At 44.3% G+C, this 22,347-nt stretch overlaps 1 protein-coding gene and 1 pseudogene across 1 annotated transcript in view; both read right to left on the bottom strand.

Annotated features, from left to right (window-relative positions):
- Positions 1–22,347, bottom strand: part of Rin2 (Ras and Rab interactor 2) — a 160,295-nt gene that overhangs the window by 127,048 nt on the left and 10,900 nt on the right. The window lies entirely within an intron of this gene.
- LOC142845092 (NADH dehydrogenase [ubiquinone] 1 beta subcomplex subunit 9 pseudogene) lies at positions 3,135–3,802 on the bottom strand (annotated as a pseudogene).

Genomic DNA, 22,347 nt, shown 5'->3' with positions numbered 1-22,347 from the left:
CAACACAGGTTTCCGGAAATGAAAGGAAACACTGTACCACACCATGTTGTCTCTGGTCCTCTGTGTGATTTAGACACGAGTTGCCTAACATCCGAGTCTCAGTTCCCCTGCATCTAACTTGGGATAGACAGGCAAACTGATGAACCTCACATAATTCCTGCAGAACCTGTTTATGACAGCAAAGGCTTATTTTGGCTGTTTCTGGGGTCTCCGTCCACCATGACAGAGTTCATGGTGGCAGGGGAGTGTGGCACCTGACATCGTACCGTGCCAGCAAGCAGAGAGAGTGGCCAGAGCTAGGGATAATAACTCCCCAAGGCTCCCTACTGGTGCCTGTGCCCATGCCACTCTGGATAAGGAGCACTCCAAACACGAGCCTGTGAGGGAGACTTCAAGATCAAACCATGGCTGCCCAGTCTCCTCCACCCGCTTCCTTCATTGCTTTCCTGTTTCTGGGGTTGACTGGGCCTTGTCCTGATTTTTGATGGTGGGAGTTTTGGGGAGGTTTTAAGGTCACTGGCATCCTAGTGGATGTTTCTATCTTTCTACAGCTGTGGTAAAAATACCATGACCAAGGCAACGTATAGAAGAAAGAGTTCCAGTTCCAGAGGAATAAGAGTCTGTGATGGTCAGGGGGACAGGCATGGCGGCCTGGAACAGCAAACTGAGAGCTCACAACTTGAACCCTGAGTGCGAAGCAGAGCGATCAAACTGGAATTGCTGAGTCTTTAAATTCTGGAAGCCAGCCTCCAGTGTCATACACCCTAAACAAGGCCACACCTTCTAAATGACCCCAAACAGTACAGCCAACTCGGGACCGAGTGTTCAATACATGAGCCTCTTGAGGACATTTTCATTTAAACCACCACAGCAAGTGAGCCATGAGGACACGGAGGTCATCCTCCAAAGTAAACAGAAACTCTTCCTCCCAGTAGAGGAAGAGGACGTTCCGCTTATGAGGTTTGAATCTATGCTTCAGTGAATCTACGATTCTATGAACTCTATGATTCTAAGAATCTATGGTTCAATCTTGGCATCTGTTACTCCCAAAGCCAGGTTAGGTTATAAATTCAGTTCAGCTCGACAGAACTAGAACAGAAGCCTTTCATGCTCAAACCGCAATGCCATACATAAAATCTTTTGTGAGAAAGTCCTTGACTGGCATGGACCTAGGGAATCTTGAGAGGAGCAGAAGAAGGAAGAGGTAGGGAAGTCCAATGGCAAGGATGAGGGGGCACGCTGAGGTTGGGTTGATAGTTTAGTCTCCAACAACAAAATGCCCTAATCAATGTCAAGAGCTCAGACCTGTGAACGTCTAGGAAGAAAAGAGTTTGCTACCAGTTACTTTGGACAACTCCAAGCATGTGAGGTGTCCGTGAGAGGGGCTGGAGATGCCTGCAGAAAACCATGGAGGAGCCTGCACGGGAAAAGACTCCATGGGGTCTCCCAAGGTTCAGTTTCTCTCTCTCCCTGACCTTGTGGGTGAAGATGTCCCCAACACTCCAAGCTGTGACCTAATGGAAAGACATTTTCACAGTTACAAGTATCAGGGGAGGTAGGACAAGGGTCATGGAAAGTTAACTTTGAAAGAATTTTTCGAGTGGGTCTTCCAACGATTTCTTAAAGCAATTTTATTTTTATATTTTTCCCGTGTTAAGGACTGAATACAAGGCTTCACACATGCTGACTGTGAGCTTCCCCTTTGCCCTACACCCCCAGCTCCTGTGTCAATCACACAGCCTATCCCTGTGCCCTGAGGAGAAAGGCTCTCTTCAGAAAGGGAACCATGTGTAACAGCATGTTAGAAACAAAAGAGCATTTCTGTGTTTCAACCTGTGCCTCCCCCAATCCCTGCCACTGCCACTGCCACAGTGGGGAAGCTGTACCTCACTAGGAGATTACCAACCAACCCCATGCTACTGCCTACCAAAGCAGCAGCTTGCCGGGACTTGCTGTTTTTAGTGTAACATGTCATTGTTTTATGAAATAATTACTATTGCTATGGCATAAAGTTCATCACAAACTAACAACAAATTTCTTCCAGGAAAGTTATGCTCATCAAAGTTAACTAGAGTTACTTATTAACACAAAAAATCAGCTATATTATTTATATCTCCCTAATGGAATAGAAATGTATTAACTTCCTTCTCGTAATACCTATAAAAGCTAGAGACGTGAATTATGTGGTATAACAACCATAAAAGACAGGCAAAATTATGCAGCCCTAGTAGGAGAAGCGAGGTAAGATGGGAAGAAGCAGAAAAATCATGGTCTCTTAGTTGGTAAGCTAGAAATACTAACAAGGAAAATACTATTTAATATAACGATGCCAATGTAATTCCAATGGAAGTAGATACATAATTACGAGAAATTAAATTACATCTAATTAGGTCAGTTTTTCTGAAGACCGGGCTTCTAATGTGTTATGGGAACTGCCAACATCAAATGCTCACTGACAAATTGCTGATGTGGGAACCGAGGCTAAATCCTTTAGTTTTGGAGTAAAGCATAATTAGAAAATAGCCTTTTCCTCTAGTTTTCATGGAATGAAGCAAGAATTCAGCTGGATGAACTGGCGTCTATCCCGCTCAGCGTCTGACTGCTGGGTGCTTCCAACATATCGATTCTATAGCCTTTTGGCGAGGTTGGAACAGCCAGCATGGATGTGTGCGACCACGATGACATCACAGAATAAGGCTAAGGTAGTGCTATGGCCTCTCTCTGGTTCATGCAGAGTGAAGAACACCTGTGGGGTGTACAGGATGGATGGGCATGTTGGGCTGTCCTGCACACCAGATAACTAACCATACCAAAGCGGCAGGAGACTGCTTTCACGAGCATGCGTTTATAATTTCAGTTCTTATGACGTCAGCAGGCCCCTGAGCATTAGAGCTGCTATTGTCTGAATAGTTGTGTCCATCCAAATTTCTTATCGAAACTCTCAGAGCAACAGCATTAAGAGAGTCCAGAAAGTCTCTGTCTTGTTAGAGGTCTTGAGGGAATGAGTCAGCCACTCCTTCCCTTCCACCATGGGGAGACACTGTTTCCGCCCCCTCCAAAGGACTCAGCAATAAGGCGCCATCTTGGAAGCAGGTGGTATCAGAAACAGCCTATGAAGCTTGATTTAAGGATGCTTCTTCTTTTTTTTTTTTTCATGGTTAGCTGGTTTTATTAGGGCAAGTGTGAACATCTTCTCTTGCTTCTCCACTTGCAAGCATCAACAGTGAGGGCCTGTATCTACACAGGCCGATCTCAAGGTCTGGTCACAATATGCCACCACAGTGGGGGCAAGTCACCTTCCTTTCTGGCAGGAGGCAAAGCTTCAGTCATAATACCATCAGGTGATGTCTCCTTCTGCAGCTGCTTAACCTCCCGATCCCAGCTTTCCATCCTCAGCTTCTTCCACTGCTCTCTCTTAGAAAAGTAATCAGAATACACGGCTTTCTCAGAGGGATGCCAGTAACCTAAGCACCATTCCGGAACCTTGTAGCATTCTCGTAGGAGGTGCCCCCGGGAGACTCAGGGAAGATGTACGGCTGAGGGTGCTGGTTCTGCCAGAATTATTCTTCCGCTGCCCTCAGCAGCTGGATAGCCTTCATCATATCCTTCTCATTCCTATGTTCTTCAAACCGGGCTCTCAACAAACAAGCAAAGTACCGGCATTTGTCCCTGTGCACACACCACGACTCGAGTGTGGCGCAGCGCATGCTTGTAGAGCCGCAGCACCTTCTGCTGGTGCGTCAGGTAGGCCGGAGCAGGGCAGAACGCCATAGCGCCCGGCTCACCTCCAGCGGCCGCCGTGGGGGCTCAAGGATGCTTCTCTTGATCACCAAGTCTGCTAACCACAGTCTCTTCCTCCATGTCCTCCCTACCCAACAGACACAGGTTTTCTACAGTGATGGAGAGCACACCTTCCCTGAAAAACGACATGTACATATCTTTCACTGAGTTTAAGATCAGTGCCACACAAACGACGCTACTGCATCACAGCCAAATAAACAACTACTCTGGAGATCGCCTTTCTCGGTGGCATGGGCTTTGAAAAGGTGAGGTCTTGCAAACGTAAGGTCTCTTGTAGATGAGCCATCAGCACAATTCATGCCAAAAATAAGGCTTCAGAGTGGATACACAGTAGTGACCCTGCTTGCCTTTTAGCCGTTTTTAGTGTGTATCATTGAGAAATTATGGGCCCCCTTTAAGTCTTAGTTGCCTGCTTTGAAAAAGGGAGCTATGAGGGGCTAGGAGTGTAGACCAGTGGTCAAGCACTTGCCTGCCATGTGTCCCCAAACCTGCAGCAAACTGACAGACATCTATGAGCACTGGAGAAAACAAATAAAAAAAAACACACAAAAAACAACAAAAACCAGGAGAGGGAGTGGATAGTAATACTTATCCACAAGATAGTTTTGCAGATTATACTGCATGTGGTATGAAGCCTTGCAGTGCGCACCTGCGTGATGAGTCTGGGTTAGCAGTGCTCTAATTATTATTAATGAAGACCCTTAGATGCAATCATGCCAATTAAAACCTGTCTTAGAGGTGTCAGCTTCTTAGGAAATTAGATGTAGCTGGAGACGGAGGTCAGAATTCCAGTTCAGTTCTGCAACCTTGGGTCTCTGTTTCCTCATCTATAAAATCAAAGACAGTAAAAGCACCACTCAGGACAGTAGCATGTTCCTCTAGATCCTCCGTGACACTCAGGACAGTAGCATGTTCCTCTGGATCCTCAGTGATGCTTGGGACAGTAGCATGTTCCTATGGATCCTCCTTGACATTCGGGACAGTAGCATGTTCCTATGGATCCTCCGTGACACTCAGGACAGTAGCATGTTCCTATGGATCCTCCGTGACACTTGGGACAGTAGCATGTTCCTATGGATCCTCCGTGACACTTGGGACAGTAGCATGTTCCTCTGGATCCTCAGTGACACTCGGTACAGTAGCATGTTCCTCTGGATCCTCCTTGACATTCGGGACAGTAACATGTTCCTCTGGATCCTCAGTGATACTTGGGACAGTAGCATGTTCCTCTGGATCCTTGGTGACACTCGGGACAGTAGCATATTCCTCTGGATCCTCAGTGATACTCGGTACAGTAGCATGTTCCTCTGGATCCTCAGTGACACTCGGGACAGTAACATGTTCCTCTGAATCCTTGGTGACACTTGGGACAGTAGCATGTTCCTCTGGATCCTCAGTGCCACAGGCATCCAGAAGGATTAAATGTGTGAAGCCTTCATTTCAGGAAATGCCAGTGGGGTGGAGTGGGGAGGGCAGCTCGGGCAGCCGGGAAAGCCATCAGGCTGTGATGCAGATCTTGTCAATTCATCCTATTTTTGATGCATTTCAAAGGAAACGGCACATGTCTGTACTTCCCCTAAGTACTTTACCATGTGCATCTTTAACTAGAGTTCTGGGGTTTTTTTTCCTGGCTAAAAAAGTGTTTAATGCAAAAATTTATACCAAGTTTTTAAGTGACTGAAACCATTCCCCAGCACCAGACAGCAGACTACCTGGCTGGGAGCAATTGGCAGCTGCCCATTCTTGGCGTGGAATGTAGCGTGTGGACATCTGCTTGTGTGCTTCCCACAGATGCTGATTATAGTAGGCAGGGGCTCCAGGAAGCCGACTAAGGCAGTGCTTAGCCTACAGGAGGCTCATTATGGGATGGCTGAAGAAACCAGCTGCTTCATGACCCATATGAAGTCATGAAGGCTGGCCTTGACTGAAAAACCAAGTGGTTTCATCAAAATGATACTTAAAGCTACAACTTCCATCCTCTGCTCCCTTCTTTTCAATAATATGCATTTTCTGCAGGTGGACTCCTACCATTTGTGCATGTCCTGAATCTTTGGAGCACAGCACCACACTTTTCCAGGTCTTGGATGGTAATTCCCAGACTTCCAATCCAGAATATCAAAATAAGACAACAGAACACTTGTTTCCCAGGTCTATTACTAGGGGTGTGGTCTTGTGCTCTGGGCTCTGACCAAACAGATGGGCCCATGCAAAGCTTTGTTGGAAACTGGGCGATGTATCTGGGATAAGCACAAGCATCCATGTGGTGGTCAGAGGCAATGGCAGGGCTGGTACCAATAGCTAAGGAAGTGATACTGACAAGCAACCTCCTGCCGCTGGCCTCTAGGTGGAACAATGCTGCTAGGTCATTGTGGGAGTCACTTAGGATGCTCAGGCTGTGGTCCACCCATGATTCTGAGAATCTTATCTTTAGTATCATTCCTTATCTAAACCAGCTAGAGGCAACTCATCTGTGTGCACCGTAAACCCTGACCTATTTAATAATAATAAAAGCCTTTCATTCACTTTTTAAAGTCACAGCACATTTTCATCAAACACAATACAGAGATCCCTCAATTTACAATAGACCAATAAGCCCACTGCCAGCTGAAAACATCACATTGAAAACGTATCAAACAAGCCGGGCGGTGGTGGCGCACACCTTTAATCCCAGCACTTGGGAGGCAGAGGCAGGCAGATCTCTGTGAGTTTGAGACCAGCCTAGTCTACAAGAGCTAGTTCCAGGACAGGCTCCAAAGCCACAGAGAAACCCTGTCTCGAAAAACTAAAAAAAAAAAAAGAAAGAAAGAAAGAAAGAAAGAAAGAAAGAAAGAAAGAAAGAAAATGTACCAAACATATCTAAACTACTTAACACAGCACGGCAACCCAGCCTGCCTTCCACATGCTTGGGACATGGACAGCAGTCATCCAACAGCTGAACGATTATATCTATCTATCTATCTATCTATCTATCTATCTATCTATCTATCTATCTATCTATATATCTATATATCTATCTATATACATAATATATACAGTTCTGGACTTGTATATTGGTAGCTTAGGAAAAGATCAAATTTCTCTACTGAAATTCTATCACTTTTATACTATTGCAGAGTGAAAAGACCAAAATCAAATCAGGGCATGCCAGGGTTATCGCTATTCTCCTGTCCCATCGTCTGAACAAACTCCTCTTATTTGGAAGCATACCTGCTTCAGGTTTTCACAGCCATTTGCTTGCTCTTTTCTTCCATGCGTGTCTATCATAAGTGTCAGGAAAACGCCAATTCAAGAAGCAGATCAGCCATAGCCTCTGAACTTCTCACTGACGCTCCTCCCATTTCATGGGTGACCCTTTCAGGAGCCTCCCAGCACACATAGGCACCCCCTTCCTAGATTAAGTGTTTTCCCATTATGACCCCAGGTAATCTGTGATTTTGAGGAGGTCCACACCTCAAAACATTAATACACCAAAGTCAAAAGTTGAAAAGCAGGCTGGGTCTGGAGTCCAGTGGTAGGCCCTGGGTTTAATTCCTCGCACCGTGAAAGAAAAATGACATGATGTCACTGTAAATATAGGAAGTGATTCACCCTGATGTGTAAGTCAGATGCAAAGACAGAAGATAGAACTGGAAGTGGGATCCGAGTGTCCCTGCATGTTCTCACGCCACTGATGTGATAAAAAAAAGGTACATATGACACACCCCTGACCGAACTCACCGACAGACCCAGTCCCCAAAGTTGAGGGGGAATGAGAAGTGCTATTCTTGACTTCTTTCCAGTGAACAAGGAGGAAGCTCCCACAGAAGCAGAAGTGATGGGCCTCGTGAGGGTGGATTCTTACTCCATCTGTATGCTGCTGAGAGCTGAGAGTGGGAACCCTCATCAGACGGGGATTTTGCATATATAAGCAGAAATTTCAAGAACCTTGAAGGAGCTGGAGTCCATCAAAGTGTCCCTTCCGCCAGGCAGAATGGGAAGCTCTTGCTGACGGGTTTGGATGCCATATGCACAAAGAAGTAAATCCCTAAGGGAGGGACGCAGCACCCAGCTATTGTGTCTGCACAGATGGCACAGTGCGTTCACAGGATCAAACAGTAAGGGTTCCAGAGGCAGAGCCCAAGCAGTGCAAGGGTTCAAGTGGATAATATCCAGGAAAGAAACACCCTCCCCAAAAGGGGTATCTTATCTAATAAAATAAACAAACAAACAAAAAACCAAAAACAAGCCTTAGTAAAGCTGAAAGGATTTTGGTAAAGATGCTTTTGGTCCATAAGGTCAACCACAGCAGCCAGAAAAGCAAATCTAAACGCTATAAACATTATATGTCTAACTTATGTAAGAGGATCAAATAAAGATGGTAAGACTATAAAGGGAGTCAGCATTACTACACAGGTTAGCTTTTTTTTAAATTTATTTATTTATTAAGGATTTCTGCCTCCTCCCCGCAACCGCCTCCCATTTCCCTCCCCCTCCCCCGATCAAGTCCCCCTCCCTCATCTGCTCGAAGAGCAATCAGGGTTCCCTGACTTCCCACAGGTTAGCTTTTAAAGGCCCTGGGGCAGTTAGAAAGGAGAAGCTGGATGCTCTTTAGGTGTTCCCACAGCCATTCTGGAGCGGTCACACACCCAGCTGTGGCTAACAAAGAAATCACGTAGCATTGTCTGCAATTGTCTCTAAGTGCTTAAAACAATTGAACTGGCTTTGAATAATCGTGGGACGGATGCTGGGATTTCAACCCAGGCTGAGGCAGGAGATCTGTGAGCTCGTGGTCCGCCTGAGTGACACAATGAGTTTCTAGGCAAGCCTGAGTTTTTCAAAGAGACCCCCAAACAAATCCTTTGCCATAGAGGGGCAGATCCACAGTTTAGGGAGCCTGACAATTAGTCCATGTTAGAAATCCAGTGTGAGAGGGAACACAGAATCACCAATGTGAAGTAGCCATCAGCCTCTGTGAGGGAACCTAAAAGGAAAGGGCCTGGATACAGTGCAAGTCTACACCCACCTCATTCACCTTTGCCATTCATTAGAACCCTTTACTAACGCAATCTACTATATAACAAACATACCTGACTCATCCTAAGAAAAGTGCATGGTAAAATCAGTCTGATCTGCTGGGTACATTTAAGCCTTAAGTTGGTACACCTTAAATGCATCTCGTGTTCAGCCAACGGGGAATGTGCTTCCCTCTGATAAGGGGTCTTAGAAGCTCAAGGCTCCACCCTAAGCTTAGTTTTCCAGGAAGGAAAGAGAGAGGTCATTGGGGGATGGACTCAGTGAAGACCTCACTGGCCTGGCTTTCAAAGCATAATCACTAGTTCTGCCAATGCTCTACAGGAGTCCTCAGAGTGACGGCAGCGGTGAGCAAGGCAGGTCTCACCACCATGCACCTCCTTTCACTCAGAGGAGGTCAAACCGCTACCTGGGGTGAAAGACTAACTTGATTCAGTCTTCCGACCTCAGTGGGTAAACATTTTCACTACTTTCTGGTTTTCATCACCAGGGAGCTGCCACTTTAAGGTGAAGATCTTCCATGACTGGCAGACTCTCACTGCTTCAGTTGGGTGACTGTTAAAACATCAGTTGTCCCAGGGAATGGTTGTGACATGGAAAAGTCACCCTGTGTCTCAGTCTCCTCACTGAGAAGATGGATATTCAGCCCAGAGAAACTGCTCTGGAAATCTGGTTGACTCTATTGATAGGCCAAGATAAAAGTATCTCTATAGAGTTGGGGAGATAGTTCAGTGGTTAAGAGCAGAGAACAGGAGTTCAATTCCCAGCACCCACATCAAGTGGCTCACAACCTCCTGTAACTCTAGCTCTTGGCCAGAGACTTTGTGGGTACCTAACCTCATGTGCATACACTTACACATAATTAAAAATAATAAAATCTAAAAGATTTATGTAACCACCACCTTCTTTTACAGAGTCCACTGTGATAAAAAAAAAAACAAAAACAAAACAGTAGCTTATGAGATGCATACAAGTACCTTGCAGGCTAAATTATAATTTAAAATGTGAACTTTAATGACCATGTTAATGTGAGCGGGAAAGAGTGGCCACAAACAATTAAAACGTGGTTATGCTTGTCCAAATCGATGTCTCAGTGCTTTAGCATCTGGATTTGCAGATGTGTAGGGGTTTCCAGTGTAAGCCAGCAGGTACCTGCTGCACCTGGGAGAGTAAGTCCCATTAGCAGAGGCGCTATGGGTGCTGTTCAACACTACCACAATTCCAACACCTGAGAGACTGAAGGCCCTTAGAGAGTGTCAGAGAGGCTGCGCCAGGGCTTTCAGAATAAAATCAAGCCGTGGGTGTTTCTGCTCTGGCTTTTGCATTCCGTGGTTCTGTATCTCTTCATAGGAATATGGGCTCTTCGATCAATCCCATCATCTAGCTCCTGTAGACTCCTGTCAGTCTTGGGATTCACTTACTAAACACTCTCATGCATAGGCTCTGAGAAGCCTATTGAAGAATGTTGCCACCTGCATTGGTCAAGTCTATACAGGCCTCACCTTGGTGTCAGGAAGCCGGTCAACTTGTACCACACAAGCCCAACACCATTTCTGGTTTGCAAAGTTGCTTAGAACAATGAGCTGCCCAGAAGTAAAATAATGCTTGAGTCTGTCCTTACGTGGAACAAACAGGTTTCACAGGTTCGAAGATTCTGGAGACCATAACCCTACCTAGCCTGTGAACATCCTCTCAGACCGTGGGAGAGAGATAAAGTACCTCTAATCCTTGGGAAGTGAATCCTGACAATTTTACACAGTTGCTGTATCCATTTGAATACAGGCTGGGTTTTCTCCTGCCAGAAGCAGGCCTCTGTCACTTCTGACACGATCTTCAGCCTTTTCCTGCTTTTACTTCCTCAATGTGGTTGGTGCATATGTCTGCCTTCTACAAACCACCTTCTGGAGACCACTTCCCTATGGGGCAGGAAGATGCAATCCACTCCAGTCTTCTGGCTCCCCATCCACACATGGGCTTTGCAGAGAGGCCACAGTGGAAGCCTCCGAGTTTCAGTGTGACCTCTTCGAGCGCCTGTCTTCTTGCTCTGAACACATTCAGGCTGTCACAGAAGTGTTTGGATGACAGCTGAAGACACTACTCAGCTCTCTCTCCCTCCTCCCTCCTTTTCTTTTTCCTCCCCCCACTCCCCCCACCTTTCTCTCACACACATACACTCACATACTCTGACATCCATTCTGTAGAACATAGCCCTACCTAGCCTGTTAACATCCTCTAAGGTTGTCGGGGAGAGATAAACCAACTCTAATCTTTGTGGACTGAAGCCTTACAATTATATATTGTTGCTGTATCCATTTTGAATATTGGCTGGCTTTCTTCTGCCAGAAGTAGGACTCTCTCTCTCTCTCTCTCTCTCTCTTCTCTCTCTCTCTCTCTCTCTCTCTCTCTCTCTCTCTCTCACACACACACACACACACACACACACACCACATCACACTATGTAGCCCCAGGTATAGTATGTACATTTGCACTAGGCCCTGTAAGTAGTACAACCTTTCTTTCCAAACTGTCTCTTTTTAAACTGCTGATTTGTCTTCTCTTCATAGCCATGATCCTACACGTAAAACTCCCTTCTCTTGATATGGGTTTCACCTTCCTTGGTTTATGCACTAATGGGTAATGCATGCCCACAATTCACTTACATGCTTTAGGATCTACAGCACACCTAGCAGTGAATGAGTAACGGCAAATGTAAATACCACTCTCTGTCCCCAGACACCTACAGGATCAAGGCTGAAAGTGAGAGCCGTGACTTACAACAGAGGATGGAAGGTAGAAGTTATTCTGAGGGAGGCGTGGCAAAGAAGGTAAACGCTAAGGTAAGCCTGGGAGGACAGATCTCAGGAAGAAGAGAACATGGGACATGGCAATCAATGAGAGGTGAACACACACTTTGGGGACCACAGATCCAATGTTGACACTACTGCAGGAGCCTCGAGTACCTTGTGGAAGGGAATGGGAATTTGGCCAGCACAGGCAGAACTGTCGTGTGGGCCATGAAAACATTTAGTTTCTACACTACAGTGGACAATGAGGTCTGGTCCTAAAGCTGCTGCTCACAAACTTGAAAATTGGAGACAAATTTAAGTTCTCAGGTTCTATCCTGACTACTCAACCCAAAACTCAGAGAAGTTTTAACCACAAAATACTCCTGAGCTGGCAAATACAAATGGTGGAAGGCAACCATATGGGGAATAGTATGCATTTGAGATAAATATAAAGGATGGTGCATATATGTGAGATCTATTGAGGGGTATACAATTTGAGTGCATGCGGGAAGTGGGAAGAAGAAACACCATTTAAGACAAAATTCAGGTTTCTGTCTTAAGAAATACAGTCCACAAAATTAACATCATCTAGACAGACAACAGTGATGGTGGGAGCCGGAGACATCAGCTGAATGTGAGTGGCCGTGAGTCACCAGAGTGGCCGTGACTTACGAGATGGCTGGCCGTGTGGAACCTAAGCACACATCAAACAGTGGAGGAAAAAGCTCTGAGGTTCAGTGATGCATTCCCAGTGGGAAGCCAACAGCAGCTATCCAGCTCAGCTGTGTCAGGGTCACCTACAGCAAACTTCTGCACCCACTTCAGCTCACAAGAACTAATTGTTAAATACCTGGGAATCTTATCAGCTTTTTGTTAAACCCTGGGTAGCTACGTGCAAAGATTTTCTTCCACGTAGAAATTAGCAAATGCTACATACAGATTAGGTCTCCCTCTCCTGGAGCTCATGCCCTGTGCTGGCTACCTACACACACTCTTGACAACTAAGAATAAGTGTAAATTCATTGGCCCAAACCCAGAAGTATTGAACCAGAAATATTGGGATAATCTTCACAGCTCTGCCGCCACTTTGGGCTTGGATTCAGGAGGGAAGGTGAAGGACCCAGCTGTAGACACGCAGATTCACCACTGGCCCATGAGGAGGTGGGAGAAAGGTTCATGAGGCTGGGTTGGCTCAATGAGACCCCTGGCCTGCCCTTGCTGGACTACAAACCAGTGTACTCGGCCACGCTCATGTATTTCCTAAAATTTATTATTATTATTGATGTTATTGTCCTCTGGTCATTCTTACCAGCAATAATCCGACTCTGGCCCCCTGACTTTATAAGTCTTACTTACAACAGAGGGAGTTCGCAGTGACAAGTTGGGCTTCTGTGAGTGTGACAAATGGCCTGGCAGTGATGGTGGTGGTGGAGGGGACTGCTGGGGACACAGTTCACACAGTCTGTTTTGGACTTCAAATTTAATTAGAATTATATAATATTACTTTAGTATGATTAATTTGCAACACGTTATAACAAAAAGAACACTGGACTAGAAACTTGTGGGTTTCCATATACATTTATATTTATGTGACTCTGAAAAATCATTCAACTTTATTACCTACAGAAATTGAAGTTGGGGCCTAGAGATATAGCTCAATGCTCAGTGGTAGACTGCTTATCTTAGATGCATGAAGCCCTGGGTCCAATTGTCCGTACCACATACACATAAATACCCAAAATGTCACAAATGCATAAAAACAAAAACTTTAAAAGTTTGAAACGATATCATTTTCAGTTTCTTACAGCTCTCTGCTTTAGTTTTCAAATGAAAATACAATGTTGATGATTAAATTATAAATACTCTTCAGAAAAATTGAAAACACATGTATGTAAACAGAGAAGATTATGCTGTGGGCTGAGTGTCTATGTCCCATTCAGATTTCCTCACAAAGGGGTTCTAGGGGCCTCAGTGCTTGCTCACACTTTCCACCACCTGTAGTGAGAAGGACGCCAGCTGCAAGCCAGAAAGCAGCCCTCGCCAGAACCCAATCATGCTGGCACTCTGGGCTTTGACACCCCCCCCCCCTCAGAACTATGAGCAGTGTGTCTCTGCTGCAGAAGCCACCAGCTCTCAGAACTACAAGCAGTGTGTCTCTGCTGCAGAAGCCACCAGCTATATGGTATTTTGTCATGGCAGCTCAAGCTGATTGAAACACAGTCCAATCTTTTCTCGCCTAAATAAATCTCACTAAGTGTTGAGAACTTATTTCCAGAATATATGCTCATATGTGTTCATATGTGAGGTACCTGTACACACAAACTTTACATAAAGAAATAATTGCACATATTGTCTACCTGCGTGTACTTCATATTACATCATAGAGCATGGGCATCTTTTCAGATATATCTACCCTGTGCCTTTCAAGGTGTATAATATTCCTTCAAAGAAAGCTAAATCATAATACCTCAACCAGCTAAACACGTTCTGCTTTTAGTTTATCTTTTAAACCATGTCACAACTTTTTTTTTAAAAAATTTCTTTTATTTTTCAGATCTCTTGTGATCCAAGTCCTGTTAGTTTTTCTTAAATAAAATTCCTTAACTGGAATTGCTAGGACAGGAAATGTGCAGTTTTTGTTTTTCTTGTTTGTCTTTTTAATCTCTTTGTGTGTGCTTGTATGGTGTGTGTGTGTATGGTTTGTGTGTGTGAGTATCTGTGTGCTACAATCAGAGGACAACCTCAGGGGTCAGATTTCACTTTCCACCTTGTTTGAGACAGGATCTCTATCTGTGGCTTTGTACACAAGGCTAGAAGGTTTGTGATCATCTCGCGGGGTCACCTGTCCCTGCTTCCATCTTGCCACAGGAACGCTGGGGATCCCAACTCAGGTCTTCGTGGTGCATGACAAATCCTTTACCCACTGAGCCACCTCCTATGTGCAGCTTTTGTGTCTTTGACCTCACATTCTTGTCAACTATGAGCATTAACAATCGCTTAAATCTTTACTAGTCTGTCAGGCAAAACATAACACTTCAGTCATACTGAATTTCACATTAATCTGATTTTGAATGGCAGTGACTGCATTTAATTCATGACTGAAGCTCAGACTCTAAAGCCAAACCATGAAAACTTGATCCCAGACTTGGCCATCACCATTAACTGTCCCCAAACGAGCTATTGACCATGGGATGATTTTTCTTTTGAAAATATAAAGGCAGTTTTTTTTTATTTTTTGGTTTTTTCGAGACAGGGTTTCTCTGTGGCTTTGGAGCCTGTCCTGGAACTAGCTCTTGTAGACCAGGCTGGTCTCGAACTCACAAAGGTCCGCCTGCCTCTGCCTCCCGAGTGCTGGGATTAAAGACGTGCGCCACCATCGCCCGGTTTCTAAAGGCAGTTTTTCAGTGTCTTTTAGCTTCCACTTTGGCAGGCTAGGTAGTAGGTGCCTTTACAGACTCAGCTGTCTCATTGGCTCTTGATCAAGCCTTGTATGTGCGTGACTCCACTTTGTCAGTAACGTCCATCCCTTGCCAGCAGACACTCTTTGCTACTAGTGCTTCTGTCTCTCACTTTCCATGTTTAGAGGCTTCCAGGAAACCTGAGTTAAAAATTAAGTCTCAACACGACCCAAAGCTCAAAGGAGAAGTTGATCTTCTGACACCTGTCAAGTCTGTAAATGGTTTAAATATTTGTCCCCATTTTTAAACTGTACTGACTCTTGAATCTGCAAAGTTTTATCATAAATAAAAGAACTAGAGTTCTCTTTACCGCAGGCCATAGGTTAGGTGGCATCATGACATCACAAGGAGGAGGGGATCCCATCTTCTCCTAGGAGTGATAGTCTTGAGTGTTGCAGAATATTTGTTTAACTAAGCAGAGATGTGTTGCATTTGTTTAACTATGTAAAAATGCGTAGCATTTGTTTATGTTTCAGAATAACTGTTTGACTATGGAAAGGTGTGTTGCTGTTTTACCTTGCCTGCCTAAGGCACCTGATTGGTCTAATAAAAAGCTGAAGGTATAGGCAGAACTTCTAGGCAGTGAGAGTAAGTAAGAGGAGTAGTAATTTAGGCTCAGGGAAGAAAGAAAAGGAGACACTAGGGAGATGCCCAGCAGTTAGTCAGCCAGACACGGAGGAAGCAGGAAAGTTGGACATACAGAATGAAAGAAAGGTAAAAAAGCCCCAAGACTGTGGGAGAATTGTCTGTATTCTGTCAATCATGTTATAAATATAAGACACAACATAGATGAATAGAAACAGGTTAAATTAAGTTAAAACAGCTAGTGGAACAAGCCTAAGGTAAGTCTGAGCATTCATAATTAATAAGTCTCTGTGTCTTTATCTGGGAGCTGTTTGGCAGCCCAAAGAAAATTACAACTACAATTGAGTTTTCCATGGGCAAGATTACATGAAGTGTAAGCCTACTGAAAACAGTTTGACTAAGGCAACTTTTAAAAAAGATTTATTTATTTATTATGTATACAGTGTTCTGTCTGCCTGCATGCCTGCATGCCAGAAGAGTGCACCAAGATCTCATTACAGATGGGTGTGAGCCATCTGTGGTTGCTGGGAATTGAACTTAGGACCTCTGGAAGAGTAGTCAGTGCTCTTAACCTCTGAGTCACCTCTCCAGCCCCTCAGGCAAATTTTTTTCCCCTAAGGCACAGCTTTCAGAACCACTTTTAGAGTCTTGTCTAAGGAACAACAGCAACAACAAAAATCTCTTGGCTTGAAATTCCCTGAAATTATATTCAAGTAGCTTAGGATGTGTTTGAGGTATCTGAATCTGTTCCCAGTTTTTCAAAAACTGCATCCGTATAGTAAAATTCAGCCCACATAAACATGACACATGCATGATGGGTGGGATGATGGTGCTCAACTCTTACGCTTGTACCTTGAGGGCAGAAGGAAGCCACCAGATGAGACAAATTTGCCTTTTTTTTCTCAATATCAGATTTATGTGTACGTTACAAAATAAAGAGAAACCCATGCATTGGCTACAAACCATATACACTCTCAAGGCTCTGAGGTGTTTGTTACTTCCCCCAAAACAGGATGTGGTGGCCACCTTCATCCTGTTCCCTGAAGGCAGCTGCTCAGCTAACACTGGCCAATGGCACGGAACGTGGCTTGCTCAACCATGACAAATAAGCTTCCCAGAGGGCTGTGTGGAGTAGTTTGGTGATCCAGAGGAAGTGGATGGCACTGAATCACGGTGCTGAGGGTAGAAAAAAAAAAGTAACAACCATGATTCACATTAACCAAAAGGTTAAGGGACGGGGGTGGGGGGAAGGGGCAACAACAGATTAACACCACATAAACACACTCCCATATTAGCATATGCCACACTGAGAATTCCAGTGTAGCTTCTGCTTTTATGAAGTGCAAAGAAGAAGCAGAAAAGGAGATTTTCAAAGCGAAGCCTCGGAAATCTAATGATGCAGCTATACCAAAGAACTGAATTCTTCTTAGTGATCCTACTATTTGTTAGAAGAAAAAGTGACCCAATGTAGTATCTTTGGCAAAGCTCCAATACTCCTTTATATGCCTTCTTTTATTTCTTTTGAACACCACCAAACTTTTAAACTTTAACTAATTTTACTTAAATTACTTTACCTTTACAAATAAGAGTTTTTGCCTCATTAACAGCATTTTTTTCTAGCATAATTTAATTTCTCAGAAATGAATTATCTAATAATCTACAATAAGAGGATACAATTAAACTCATTCAAATCAAATCAACACGCGAATGAAACAAACAAACAGAACTGAACTATAAGCAAGCCTCAAAGTCATTGGAGTCCATCACTTTGGAACCTTCTGGAAAGAAACAAACGCATAAAGCCAAGAGACTCAGACTTGATGTATGAGCCTACTAATGGCATGTAGATACAAACTTTGAGTCTCTTTGTGGGTAGAAAAATAAGACATAACCAGTTTCATAAAACATAATATTGAGTTAATGTTTGGAGAGGATTTGGTTTATTCTGGCCCTATCAGTGGCCAAGCAGACTTTAAAATTTGAGGTTGGATGTCTGCAACAGCGTGGGTGGGAAGGGGGAGCGGCCTTGGGCGACGTGTTACACGAGGGTCGCAGGTGTGAACAGTCACTGTAATCATTAGCCGTGTCAGGAAACAACTGCGTCACTCTTGGAGAACTACAAGATGGCATCAGGCTGGTGGAAGCACCGAGGGAGAGAGAGAAACCGAGGGCGGAGCAGGTGCACAACATGCTCACCTCTTCACACCCCACTCACAAACGGAAAGGTTCACAGAGCTGAGCCCACAGCAGACAGCCTGGGAATAGCTTCAGAGCAACCGACTTTTCTGTAGCTTTCTTCCCCAAGTTTGGGCGTCTTCTATGGCTGGGCTAATCAAATCTCAGAAATTGTTGTTTTATACTCTACTTGTGACTTCTCAAGCACATATTTACACTCCACTTGCCAAGAAAGATTACAGAACACTATGAGAAGCAACAGTATTTAATTCTACCATATTTTATTCTGACAGACACCACACATTTGTCACTTAGGAAGACACAAGGACATTACTGATAATTTCACATCAAATACTAGGGACAGCTTCATCAATGTGTCTAGCTTTCTATGATTTACCTGTGTTTCCAAATACAAAGCTCTCTAAAACATGTTAAAGCTACACCCCAGGAAATAAAGACTGATGTGGATTCCCCTCTGTATGCTATCAGTATATTTTATTATCATTGGTTAATAAAGAAGCTGCTTTGGTCAGAATATATTCTGAATATTCTGCAGGGCAGAATATAGGTAGTCAGGAAAACTAAACTAAATACAGGGAGAAAGAAGGCAGAGTCAGGCAGACACCATGTAGCTGCCCAAGAAGCAAGAGGTAACAAGCCACGAGACTCGTGGTAAAATATAAGATAATAGAAATGGGTTAATTTAAGATGTAAGAGACAGCTAAGAATACACCTGAGGCATTAGTCAAACAGTGTTGTAATTAATATAGTTTTTGTGTGACAATTCAGGTCTGGGCATCTGGGAAACTAAAGCACAGTCTATTATTACAAAAGACAATATTTTCTGGTTAAATTTATCAATATTTTGCTTATAGAATTATGATACAACAGCTCATTGTGGGTATTTAAATCTAATGTTTTTTAACACTGAAAGTAACGTTTTTTAAATCGCAAAAGCAAAACAAAGCCATAGAAAACAGAAGAATTTGAAACTCTCAGCCCTGTTTGTTAATCTTCTGGAGTGTGTCATTCTGGAATCTGTGCACTCACCAGCCCCTGCCTCTTCAGTGCACATTCATCTTGCAGCTTATTATAACCAAAACTACACGTACCTACTTAATTATCAGCACGCATTTCTTCCGCCTCCTGGGGAAATGTGTCTTAGGACTTTCGTCGATGATTACCTCCTCTTAGCTCCTGCGGCATCCTGTACACTGTGGACTCCATAGGATTTCATGAATGAAAAGCTGACTTTTACTGAGTGTTTGGAAAACTGAAAGGATGAAACAAATGAGGACTGGCATCTAGATCCTCGGCTCGGACGCTGGGGAACTCCCAAATAAGACAGTCAAGAGGTATGTCTTAGGGTTTCTATTGCTGTGATGAAACCAGAAAGCAAGTTGGGGAGGAAAGGGTTTATCTGGCTTATCCTTCCATATCACTGTTCATAATGGAAGTCAGGGAAAAAACTCCAATAGGGCAGGAACCTGGAGGAAGGAGCTGATGCAGAGGCCATGGAGGAGTGCTGCTTGCTGGCTTGTTTCCCATGGCTTGCTCAGCCTGCTTTCTTATAGAACCCAGGGCCACCAGATCAAGGATGGCACCATCCACAATGGGCTGGGTCCTCCCTGATCAATCACTAAAAAACTGCCTTACGGACTGGCCCACAGCCCAATCTTATGGAGGCATTTACTTAATCGAGGTTTCCTCCTCGCAGAGGACTATAGTTTATGTCCAGTTAATATGAATCTAGCCAGCAAAGGTAACACTTGTTAATTAATGTACATATTTCTTTTCTTTCTCTTAGATTATACTAACCTATACATATATAAACATGCCACAAAGTACACAGACATTTAAAGAATATTTTTATTATTTTAAACTATGTGTGTACATATGTGTCTCTGTGTGGGTATATGCACGTGAGTGCAGGTACTCATGGAGGCCAGAAGAGGGCGATGAATCCCCTTGGGCTGGAATTACAGGCAGCTGTGAACCCCACCCCATAAGGATCCTGGGAACCTAATGGGTCCTTTGCAGTAATGCTCTTAACTGTCTTGCCATTCTTCAGTCCACAGGACACAGACACTTTGACAATATTAATGGCGCATACAGTTTCACTAATACCCAACTGAAGGCTCCATCAGGACAAATAAGGGATGTCACTGGGGTCCCAGCATCGGGCTCCTGTGTTTATTTGCTTGCTTGCCTGTCTGGCCTGCTTAGACACTGTCTGAATAACTCAGAGTTGGAGAGACACTCAATCAGGCAAAGCTTAGATGGCTTCTGCGTCACAGACCTTCCATACACAGCCAGGAGCTCAGAGTCACGCCAACCCTTGCATATGCTTTATGACTTAGAACTTAGAAAAAAGCAGAAAGCAGCAAGTCTTTTCCATGCTAACTTGGAAAGAGTCCAGTACATTAATAACCAGTGTGAAAGCACAGCCTCTTCTCCTTGCAGCAACACCGCATCCTCGCCGGCTGAGGGAGCCACTGCATCCTCGCCGGCTGAGGGAGCCAAGGCGTCCAGAGAAGCAACGAAACTGCATATTTTACAGCATTCAAAGGCTTTGCTTACTAAAATGCAGGAAAACACACACATCCACAAGACTGGAAATTTCTCCAGGGTCCTTACTGACAAGCGAGAGTAACTGCGGATTCCATGTCAAACCACTTTGTGCAGCTGTTGGGCTGGGGCGACAGGTTGTTGCCGTGAGTGGAGCTCGCTGCATACCCCGAAGGCATCATGAGTCTAAGATGAACAAAGCCATCACACAAAACAAGGCAAAAAGTCCCAGCCGATGTCAGAGGTAATGAAGAAGTTTCTGGAACACAAATGTATACAGCATCCCACTAATAGCAATTAGTAGATCACTAAAGAAAATCACAGCTACTACTAAAATTCTCAATGGTAAAGACTTTCAAATGTTACATTCTAGCTGGGTGGTGGTAGCACATGCCTTTAATCCCAGCATTGAGGAAGCAACTGGATCTCTGTGAGTTTAAGGCCAGCCTGGTCTATAAAAGCTAGTTCTAGGACAGGCTCCAAGGCTACAGAGAAACCCTGTCTCAAAACAACAACAACAACCCCCCCAAAAAAAAACAAAACAAAAAACAACTACCAAAAAACAAACAAAAAAATCACATTCTGGCTGTCCAATCTGACAGAAGGCAGAGGCAGGAGGATTGGTTGCCCTATTAATCTTAAGGTCTCTATTAGAAACTCTCCCAGGAAAGGCAAATATTCTTTTCTTTCTCTTGACTCAGGTTTGAGCACATGACATGCTTTTCAGCCAATTGAATGACAGAGAAGTTCCAAGCTTACATCAAAAGAGGCCCCCGTGTGTCCACTTGGACTCTTCCTAGACCATGATGGGAGACAGGCTTCCTCCGGCAGCTCCTGCTCCCACCCAGCACTTAGGGTGTGACCAGAGCTGCCAGTCTGAACAGCCTTCAGCAAGAAGCCCAGATGAGCCAGAGCTTAGAACACAGTCCTCCAGGTGAGTTCAGCCCACATCAGCTAACCCCAGATGTATGTGTGATACAACCAAGTTCTGCCCAGCTTAGTCCAACCTCACTCTGCTCAACCGCAGCCAACCTATTGCATGAGCCACACAGATGTGGAAAATCTATTTTCTTGATAAGTTTGGGGATATATGCTCATGTAAGAGCTCACCCAGGAGCAATAGGGCCATATAAGAAGTCAAATAAATAGCGTGTCGTCGTTTTTCCCTTGCTTTTTATCTGGAAAAAATGGGAAGTAACATAACACACAGCATATAATTATGTTCACATTTGCTTTAAGAAGTTCCTTTTCTCAAGAAAAGTCTAACTTCTGTGCCCCATAATGGAGCAACAATTGTATAATCTGCCACAGATCCCAGTAGACCTGAACCCCACATATCCTGTGCTGGATACCACGGTCATGGTGTCTCTTCACAGCAATAGAATCCCCAAGGGATAGAGAAGAGCCACACAGTACCATGTGGCTAAATCTTCATGTATTTCTACTGTTGTGATAAAGCAATGACAAAACACCAGGAGCCAAATCAGCTTGAGTCAGAAAGGGAGAGGAGTGAACCTCAATTTTTCCTTTGTAAAATTTCTTTTTATTTTATGCGTGTCTTAGTTAGGGTTTCTATTGCTGTGAAGAGACACCATGACCACGGCAACTCTTCTAAAGGAAAACATTTAACTAATCAGGGGGAGGCTCATTCACAGTTCCAGAGGTTCAGTCCATTATCACCATGATGGGGAGCATGGAGGTGCGCAGGCAGACATGTCAGAGTAGAAGCTGAGAGTCCTACATCTTGCAGCAATGGGAAGTCAATTGAGACACTGGACAGTATCCTGAACATAGGAAACCTCAAAGCCCGCCTCCACAGTGACACATTCTACCAACAAAGCCATACCCACTCTAACAAAGCCACACCTCCTAATAGTATGTGTATGAGCCTGGGAACAAGTCAATAAGTGTGGTTCTGCTTCAAGTTCCTGCCTTGGCTTCCCTTAATGGTGGACTGTAACCTG

This window comes from Microtus pennsylvanicus, chromosome 2 (assembly GCF_037038515.1).
Source record: "Microtus pennsylvanicus isolate mMicPen1 chromosome 2, mMicPen1.hap1, whole genome shotgun sequence".
Classification (NCBI taxonomy): Eukaryota; Metazoa; Chordata; class Mammalia; order Rodentia; family Cricetidae; genus Microtus; species Microtus pennsylvanicus.
Note: the sequence above shows the minus strand (reverse complement) of the source record. Positions and strands in the feature narration are given on the sequence as shown.